The following is a 9831-nucleotide window of genomic DNA, read 5'->3' as shown; positions in this document are numbered from 1 at the left end:
CATTTTACCTAATTTTCACCAATTTTTTGCAGTTTGAAGCCAATTTGTAATCCCTTTGACCACTTCCTGCACCCATTTTTGCCACTTAAAACCATTTTTGGTCATTTTTTATTGCCACATTTACCTAATTTTGTCACATGTAACCAGTTATGTTCATTAAAAATCCAATTTCACCACCTTTTCCACCATTTTCTGCCATTATTAACCAATTTTAACAATTTATGACCCATTTGAAATATGTTTTTAAACAAGTTTTCATTTTAAGAAGGCGATTCACTACATAAATGAATAAATAAAGATATTTGTTTCTTTGATAAGCGTGATCAAATATAAAATATGGTTTTCACAGCTTAGCTTCACAATGGACCATGATTTTGCTGACCTCCATGGGCCCCCAGTTTGGCTGGGTCCCAGAAACCTCCCCCTTTATCCCCCCATATAGACAGCCTTGGCTGCACACGACTATCCTTGAATGTGCATGGCTGTTCAACCACCTTCAGGTACAGTGGGGGTCCCTGGTCTCTGGCACCTTTATTTTGGGGGTCAGGGGCTGAAAAGGCTGAGAACTCCTGCACTAGATGATGCAGTTTGAACAGCGTCTCTTCAGTCTCCAGTGTTTATACATTTCCATAAATGTAGTATGATCAATAACATCCATGTATTTGTTCACTAACACTATACTAATCATGACAATGCATGCATCTTTGCAGCCTTGATCATAATAAAATCCTTCATGCTCATATGTTTTCTTTGTGTTAAAGTTTTGCTGCAGTGACTCCTCCAGAGTAAGCACTATCCTTCATCATCATCATCATCATCATTTCACCCCCAGTAGCAGCACTCTGAGCAGATCAGTTTTAGAACTCTATCCACCACTGACAGAGAAAACCAAGAAGAGCAAAGCAGGTTAAACCAGTCGATCACAGGGCTGAGATGTGGAAACAACCATCCCGGCACATTCACACCTACAGGTAGGTTGTTTCGAACCACGCCGTGGCACGATTCCTCCCCCTCCCCCTTCCCCTGCTGGCTTGCTTTCACACTAGCAACATCGAACCATGCCCGGGCCCACTTGCGTATTTACTCAGTCTGAAACAGCAGGTGGCAGTATGCACATAGCTGGTTTACAACTCTGCCAAAGATGATTTTAAATCAGTTTTTAAGATGCCAGAAACATCACTCTTCATATCTGCACATCTACTACAGCTGAGAGGATTAAATAAGCCCGCGCTGCGCAGATACAGCAGTTTTTGAGTTGAGAGGAGACTTTTGTTGCCTTTGCACCTCCTCTCACTGACTCCAACTTGTGTCCATCTGTAAGGTGAGTCAGAACAGACTGTTTATTGACTGGATTCTGATGATTTCTGCTCTTTATTGAGGGAAAATGTGAACAAACTGCCGCCCTGTGGAAAGAAGATTAGTTTTTACGATGACGCCATAAAGCTGATATGACGCTCTGTCCCGTATCCGGGCACTGTTTGTTTGCATTCACATCTCATACAAACCGAGCCAGAGTCCACTTGAATCGCGCCCGAGACCACCTCCCCAAGTGGGCACAGGCCTGGTGCCTTGGCGCGGTTCGTTTGCATTCACACTACCAAAATGAACCGGACTTTGGGCTCAAGTGCACTCAGATCTGGGACCGGGCCCCTAGTGTGAAGGCACCTTCTTAGAGTCACTAATTAACCTGACAAGCACATCTTTGGACTGAGACAGGGAGCCAGAGCCTGCAGAAAACCCACACATGCATGGGGAGACCTCCACACAGAGAGGCCCTGTCCAATGAGGATTTGAACCAGGAACCTTCTTGCACTGCATCACCATGCAGCCCATATAATGCAGTAAATGCATCTTTTGCATAATGCCCTCATTTGTATTTGTGCAGCCGATACCGATCAGCTATGAGTGAGAGTGATACTGGTGCAGAAACTGATCATGTTTCATGCATTGTTGAAGTCGTGTGTACCTTTTTGGCAGGTAGGGATGACATCAGAGCTCAACGTGCCATAACCTAGGGCTGGAGGGGCTGGTCAAGGTCAAGCTCAACGGTATCTCCTTTGTCCCTGCCATTTCCCCCTTGGTAACATCCGTGGAGTCTGCAGGCGGTTTTCAGGCCTTTGGGACATCTACAGCATGACCAGAGGCTCATGGGAACACTACAACCCACCCGGATGGTGCCCTAGGCGGTGCTTACTCACCTTATCAACCCTTACTCCACCCTTAAGGTGTGGGCTTTGTTATTTTTTCAACAAACGATTTTCCCATGTCCCTGGTAATGTGCACAGACATGTTTGTGTTGCAAAAGGAGACAGTTTTGAATTCATAATGTCCATATCCATGTTGTTTTTTTATGCTTTAGTTAACATGGAGGCAGAACTGTTCAGCCCACAGCAATCAGAACTCATCAGTTCAAAGCATCACCCTTCTGCATAGCCACCTTCAAATCAAAAGTACCAGATGCCTTATTTCTTAAAAGGGGAAACTGAAACACACAGGGCAGAGAATTAAATATTTAATGCATGCAGCTTGGACAGAGAGTGTGCAATGCAATATGACATCAGATGCTTGCGTGCTGATCAGATTTTGCAACCAGTATAGTCGCCCCTTCCTGGCTGATATGAAGGTTTGTCTCTACTTTTAAAAGTAGATGGTAAATGCCTAAAGTCAAGGATTATCTATAGTCATATCCACTCTGTGAAGCAAGTGTGTCACTAACCACAGAACCCCCCTGTACAATCAGGAATCCCCCCGATTAAATTGAGAGCTACAGTTGTGAGTAATCTGGTCTTCCTTCCTCTGTGGTTCCCCTGATAGGATTGTGTTTCTGGTCAGAGAGCTGTCCTTGTGCAGACTTGCTCTTATCAGACCTCTTGTTATGTTTATGTACAAACAGCACATTCCTGAGGGGGAGACGGGCGAGCAGAGCGGGGTCCGAGCTGGGCTCTGCAGCTGGAAGGTCAGGAGGAGATGGAAGGAGGGAGGAGAGAGAAAGAAAACAGAAAGAGACAGAACATGATTAAAAAGACCAACAGTGCTGCAAACAAGATCTGGATGGGAGGAGAGGGAGTAAAAGACACGGATAACACATGGATATGGCCATGGGAGGGAAGAAGGGAGAAATTGTAATGCATACAAACAAGAGGCCTGAAATAAACTTGCAGATAAAAAGAGAGTTTTTCATCAGAAACAGACACAAGCACTGTGAGTATAAAAACAAGAAGGAATCCTGGACACAGAAAGTGAGAGTATCAAATTCAGAGGAAGTGAGACCGTTTTGGGAAGGAAAGTGCCGGGGGGTCACGATTCTGGTAACTTCTGCATTCTTTTATGAATCTCCGACCATGATCTGCCACTCCCAGGTCACAAGTCAAGAGATAAGACAAACAGACATAAACTCCACACCCTGAAGTTACACAGGCTATTAGTCAAAGGACACACAGATGAATGCATGCATGCCCAAGTAAATAGTGGATGATAGAGTACATAATGATAGTCACACATATAACAACACACCAGGGCACTCATAAAAGATAGCCAAACAGAGACCTATGGGCGGTATACATTATGAACTTAAATACTCAAACTATACAGAGCATTCCCTCTAGAGCTGCCATGATAGCAGACTGACAGTGTAAACTTTTATATGATACCAGTAAAAACCAAACAACACTGAGACTGTTTTTAATATAATAGTATCAGAGGTTAAAGTCCCAGGCATCAAATATTGATTTTTTTCAGTGATGAAATATTGCAGGACAGCTTCTGCACGCTGTCAAAGTTGCACAAAGTTGGTCCAGAAATGTTTGAAGTGTCCATTGTGCAGTTTAGACAGAGTGCAGAAGCTTGTCTGCAGCTTTTTAATGGGTTTTTGGATTAGATGGATTCTGCTCTCTTATGACAGAGAAGTAGTTTTTAAAGTTACGGTACTTTTAGGCACTCAGGGATTTTATTAATTACATGCACATTAACATGTGCCAAACTCTAGGGGAAAGAAAAAAGGGAGGCTTTTTAAGAGCTATAAATGGGTACTCCATATAAAAGTAGATTTAATTTGTGTTTCTGATATGCAGACATGCATTTATCAATGCTTTATATAATTATTTTACAGAATCAGTTACAGACAGTTAAATCTATTTGTTTCTTGCACAGAACAAAAGATCAACTAGAAGCAGACATTATCAGGGCACTGATGGCCGTGCACAGGTTGCAGTTTTTCAGGTCAGTCGAATGAATAAAAGAGGAAATGGCAGGTTTGACCGATATCTTTACAAACAGTTAGATAAATGGCAGACTTCCTGTTCACTTGGCGACATCGGTCCAAGAGATTTGTTGTAAGTCCTGGCATGATACACATGCCCACCAAATTTCAAAATCATGGGTTGAATGTAGTACTGCCGGTGAATGTTTCTTTTAGATTTCTAGGGGGCGTCACTGAGCTAATAGGCCATGCCCACAGACAACAGCCATATCAATCAACTCAGTTTCTCTGAGGACATTTTTTCACCAGGTTTAAAGGGCTGTACAAGTATTTCAAGCACCTCAATACTACTTCCTGTTTCATGGCAAGAAAAAAAAAAAGCCGTGGCCATGTCTTTTCACTTAAACATTTATCCTGTAAATATGTGTAAGATCAACAACTTGGGATGTGCCTGAGCAATTCTGAGCTTGATTCAGTCAAACATTTAGGGATTTTTATATGAAATCCACACGCAGGGACTTCCTGTTGGCAAAGGGTGGTAGTGTGCAGTTTTTCAAACTTTCAAATATGAATGTGTTCAGAGACTGACTGTTATGGAGATTTTTTTGTTTGCATCCTGGAAAGATGGACCAAGCTCTCTGATAAAAACTCGCAGAGCTCAGATCCGTCTTTAGGCCTTCCTACAAATTTCATGTTAATTTTTTTGAATTTGCGTGAAACGGCAACTTGTATCGTAAAGTTTGATATTTCCTGTCACCACCAGGAGGCGCTATGATCTGTATAAAATATGACCATATGAATGTGTTCAGGATTAGCCCCTCTACATAAATGGAAAGTTTCAGTCACATTGGCTCATGCACATCTGAGTTATTAGCAACTTTCTTTTTCTTTTAAAATGTGCTTATTTTAGGGCTCGCCATCACCACGCCTTTTTTAGTTTCCTACATAAACCAATAAGCTTCTCATCATTAAGGTTTTAACTTTGTGTTACCTGAATTCGAGCTTAATTGGATAAACTTTCTAGGATAAATTAGCCTTGAAGGACCCCTGAAAAAGAGCAAAAATACCCCAATTTGGGCTAATTCATTCAAAATTGCAGATTTCCTGTTAGAGCTAGGTTGCTGCTCCATGAGGCTTTTTTGTTGATCATTTTAAGCCGAATCTACCCACCAAAAATCATAATTCCAGGACAAAGTTAAAGGAAGGGGCTTTGTCTTTGAAAACTGTGTGATAGAGCAGCAGACTTGAAACCCTCAAATATTGCCATTGCAAGTCCTGATACGTCTGCAAAACTTCAGCACTTTTTGAGCACGCTGAGGCCGTCAGAAGTCCAATAAAAGACAGAGAGCTGCACGCTTGCTGCTTGGGCCTTAATCAGTTTCTTTTTTTTGGTTTATATGGTCGAAGTGAGCGGGAGTAAAGCTGCGGTGTCTTGCATACAGACAAATGTGGACTCATCAGATGAGTGGCACTACTCTGGGCCTTTACACAGCAGGCATTAATGCCACATTTAAAAGGATATTTAGCCTGGAAGTCATTAAAGTCTAACCACAGCTTTACTAGAACTAAAGAAAGATTCACCGCTCCCAGACGATGATAGACGATGACTGCTGATGGGTTTCTAGATTGAGAAAATGTTTGTGAAAATAACTCTTTGAACCGTTCAGTGTAAATTCTTCTTACTCTGTGATTCAGTCCCATTTTACTGAGGCACAAAGTTTTTCCATAGCTTTTGTGCAAGCAGTGAGGGGAGACTCAAAAGGTCAGCGAATGGCCTGCTGGCTGACTTCCCAACATGCCAACATGTGGTTGCCAGACAGAGAAATTCTTCTCAGAGCAGACACCAGCTCCACCGGAGGCTCTGAGGTGGCTGCAGATTGTCATTTTTCATTTTCATACTCATCTGCTGCAGTTAGTGAACGTATGTGATATTTAACGACTCCTCCAAATGGCTCTTCATCACTTCCACTCCAGCTTCGTCCCTTTCGGCACTCCTTCTTTCATCACTCTCTTGAAGCCATTTGTGAGTTATGTATTTATGAAGATGCCCTTTAGTGTGCTTTATGTAAATTACAGTACTGACACAGAAAAGCCACAGAAAAAGGATTACTGACCATGGAGAGAGGAATACTTTCCCGCCCTTTGGAATAAATTAGAACCATACATGCTGTGTGGCGTGGCATGGAAAAAAAAAATGAAGGAGAGACGGAGTGGGAGTGGAAATCTGTGGGTGGACGTAATGGGTCCATATGGTCATTGTGTATGTTCAAGGGTGTGGAGGTCGAGGGAGGGAAGGGGATATGGAGGGTTTCCTCGGTATGGGGATACCCCCTTTTTGGCGGGATTTCCCTGAAGTGGCCTCCCTCTCTGCACGTTTCATTTACTGTACAATCGGCGAGGCGGCGCCTAGTCAGCCAGGAAGTAATTATACGGGAGGAATGAGTCAGCCGAGGTACCTGAAATAGACTCAGCCTGCAAGAAGACGTTAACAGATTGGAAAAAAAGGAACCCCAGGCTCCAAGAACCAATAGGAACAACGGGACGTTGAGGTTAAACGTCATGATCAATTGCTAGACACGTTCAAGAAGATGGAATCAACTTTATCCTCAGGAAAAAGCGCAGAGGTCAACGCACCCAGAAGCTCCTATTTCAAGCATTTATATGCAACAAGTGACATCCATACGTACGCATACGTGTTTAACCTGGTGACTCACAGATACATTTATAACTCTGAGGAACAGGATGTTTGCTAAAAATGTCACTTGTTGCAAATAAATGCTTGAAATGGGAGCTTCTTGCTGTGCAAACCTCTTTGCTTTTCTCTTCAGCTTTTTGGATCTGGCACCAACTTGCTGATGTCCATATCTGCCTTTTTCAATCTTATCCTAGAAATGACTGTCTATAAAGCCAACTTTGACTTGAAGTACGTCTTAAATTTGTAAATTTGATGGTTGCATGAGAGTTTTGATGGGTAACAGAATGATGGGCTTGGTGGGAAAGGCAGTGTGGCTCTCACTGTATCTGAGTATGTGCGTTAAGGGTCAGAATCTGTCTGTCCTTGGTCCTCATGGTCTAATGGGCCTAACAAGCATGTCTTCATGGAAGCTGGAGTACCTGTAGAGAACATATGCAAATGGAGAACATGCTCACTCCACAAGTAAAGGTTCCCACCAGGATTTAAACCGAGAACCTTCTACTGTGAGGCAGCAGCAGGAAGGTTCCACTGTCCAGAGGAATGGTGGGTAATTCCTTTGATAATAAAGCCTTTGGACAGACTGTCACTCGTTATGGTGCGTTAGTTTAACAATAATATCCATATGTTATTTAACGGTAATATTAATGTCTTCTTCTGCTGTTACAGAGTTAAATAATGTCCCATGAGAGTCCTTTACATTTGTAGGAAGCCCCTACATTGTCCTGGATGGATAACAGCGTGTAATTGGCTTCACATTTAAAGCCTGCACTGTAAACAGGATGACTTGTTTCTCTCACACATCTCAATCAATGGCTGATTCTTCTGAGAGTCAAACTTGGCCCGTTTTAGCATTCCTTGAGACCAGACAGTGGTCATTCTTTCTCTCCCACTTCTGTTCATTCTTTTTATCCTTGACTGAGACTGAGGCTGCTTTGGAGAGCTCTTTTCACGCTGAGCCTGTCCACTCAAATGAGCCCATTGTGTCTAAAACATGCAGCCCAGCAGCTCGGACGCAGAGGGGGAGCGGGGAGCGGCTCTCAGAAGTTGGACCCTGGATACTCCTCTGTGTTGTTGCACATGCCTGTGAAATGTGGTGTGTCAACTCCACCGGGGGGTTTGCCAAGAAGCCGCTACGCAGCAGGCCCATCATGCGTGCCCACTGGGGTTGGGGAAAAAAAAAACGGCCTGAGCCTAGCAGTTTCCCAAATGAACTCCACAAATTTGTTTCCCGTTTCCATGGTGATGTGGTTAGAGCCCAGTTTGGAACTTTTTTTTTTTTCCATAGCAGCGCTGTGTGTCAGAGGGAGGGATTCTGGGAGCAATTACTGAGCGGGAATTCTGGTTGGGATGGGAAGAGGAGCAGACGCAGCGACGAAGAATGTGGAGTGTGTGAAAGAAAGAAACTGAGGCTGTGTAAGAAGACGGATTTACAGGGTTCAACCTTTCTATGGACAAAGATGGAAAGCTTTAAACCTGATTTTTAATCACTGAATCAGGATAGGAATGGGGCAACTTTGGAAAACAAGTTTGCAGACTTCTCTGCAACTGCATATCCTAGTAGAGGCCAACGTAACCAAATGCCTGTCTGATCATCCAAGTTGGAGTAGATGCAACTATTTGGTCACAGCAGTTACATGGAAAAAACAGAAGCGGAGAGAAACACAGAATCCTCACTGATGGTAGCAGCCAACAGGAGCTCTTACACTTAGGCCCAACAACAAAGTGAGTCATGGGTGGACTTGGAGCAGTGAGGAGATCAGGCCATCATCAGAAGTGATGAGCATTTTTCTCTGAAATCATTCACAAAAACATAGAAGCTAACAAACTTGTGAGTAAGTGCATGAACAGGGAGGGCCTTCAATGCTCCAGTGTGACAGTTTAATGTGGACCACACTAGTGGCTCCTATGTTCAATATCAGATTTACTGGTGTGGATTAAATCTTCAAATGCCCAGGAAAGTCCCCCACATTCCAGGCTTGCTAGAAAAGCTATAGTAAGGGCTATGAAGGCACGGATAACACCAACAGAATGCCAAAGTGGAGTGCTTTCATAGGACAAGAAAAAGTGAATGGTTATGATTTATGGTTCAAAAGTTGTTCAAGTTTTTGTAACCCGTGTCTCTCTCTTGGTAAACGTCAGTCTATGAGGGTTAATGCAATAAGGCCATGTCTGGGCCAACTCCCAGCCTTTTATCTGATATTTTCCACCATGAATTTTGATATCAGCCAATCATGATCACCAATCAGCTGGGGTATCCCTAGTGGTAATCAGGATTGCCTAGTGGCTGTCCCTGCTGGAGTGAACGGTGATTTGCTGCTTGTATTCCTAAATAAACTGGTGCAGGTTTTGATTTAAAGTGAGCAGAGACCGCGGTGTCTACAGCGGGGTACACACGTAAAGATAATCGGGCTGTTTTTGTCCCAATGGTCTGAGGTGTGTTAAGATTTATACCGATAATTGGCTCCGAAAATGGTTGGGGCCGACAATCGTAAATGTTAAACTTGTTCAATATTTACCACCAAAAATCTTCATGTGTGTGGGGCAAGCCGACGACTCCCATGTCATGACTCCGTGAATTGTGACGTGGATCGGAATGTAGCCAATCAAGAAGCGAGCCGACTGACGACAACTCACCTCTAGCTCGCCCAGTAGACCATAAAGACTGTGTTCGCGCCGTCTCCACAGTCTTCTAGTCTCAAGAACACCATCATTCCCTCTTCTTGTATGTCCTCTTCCATGTTGCGTACTGTTTTCCGGTTGTTGCTATCGGTTGTTGCTATGTTTCTTCTTCGTCGTTTTTGTTAGATCACGCGAGATTTCTGGCTTGGAGGACGAGATTCTTGATCGGTGGTGGGACAGAATCATGATGTGTGTGTGGTGTGCTGTGTTGAGATTATCAGAGCATACCACACACACTACGATCAAAACTGTTCAGAGC

This window comes from Cheilinus undulatus, linkage group 11 (genome assembly GCF_018320785.1).
Source record: "Cheilinus undulatus linkage group 11, ASM1832078v1, whole genome shotgun sequence".
In the NCBI taxonomy this organism is placed as follows: Eukaryota; Metazoa; Chordata; class Actinopteri; order Labriformes; family Labridae; genus Cheilinus; species Cheilinus undulatus.
This window is presented reverse-complemented; position numbering follows the sequence as displayed.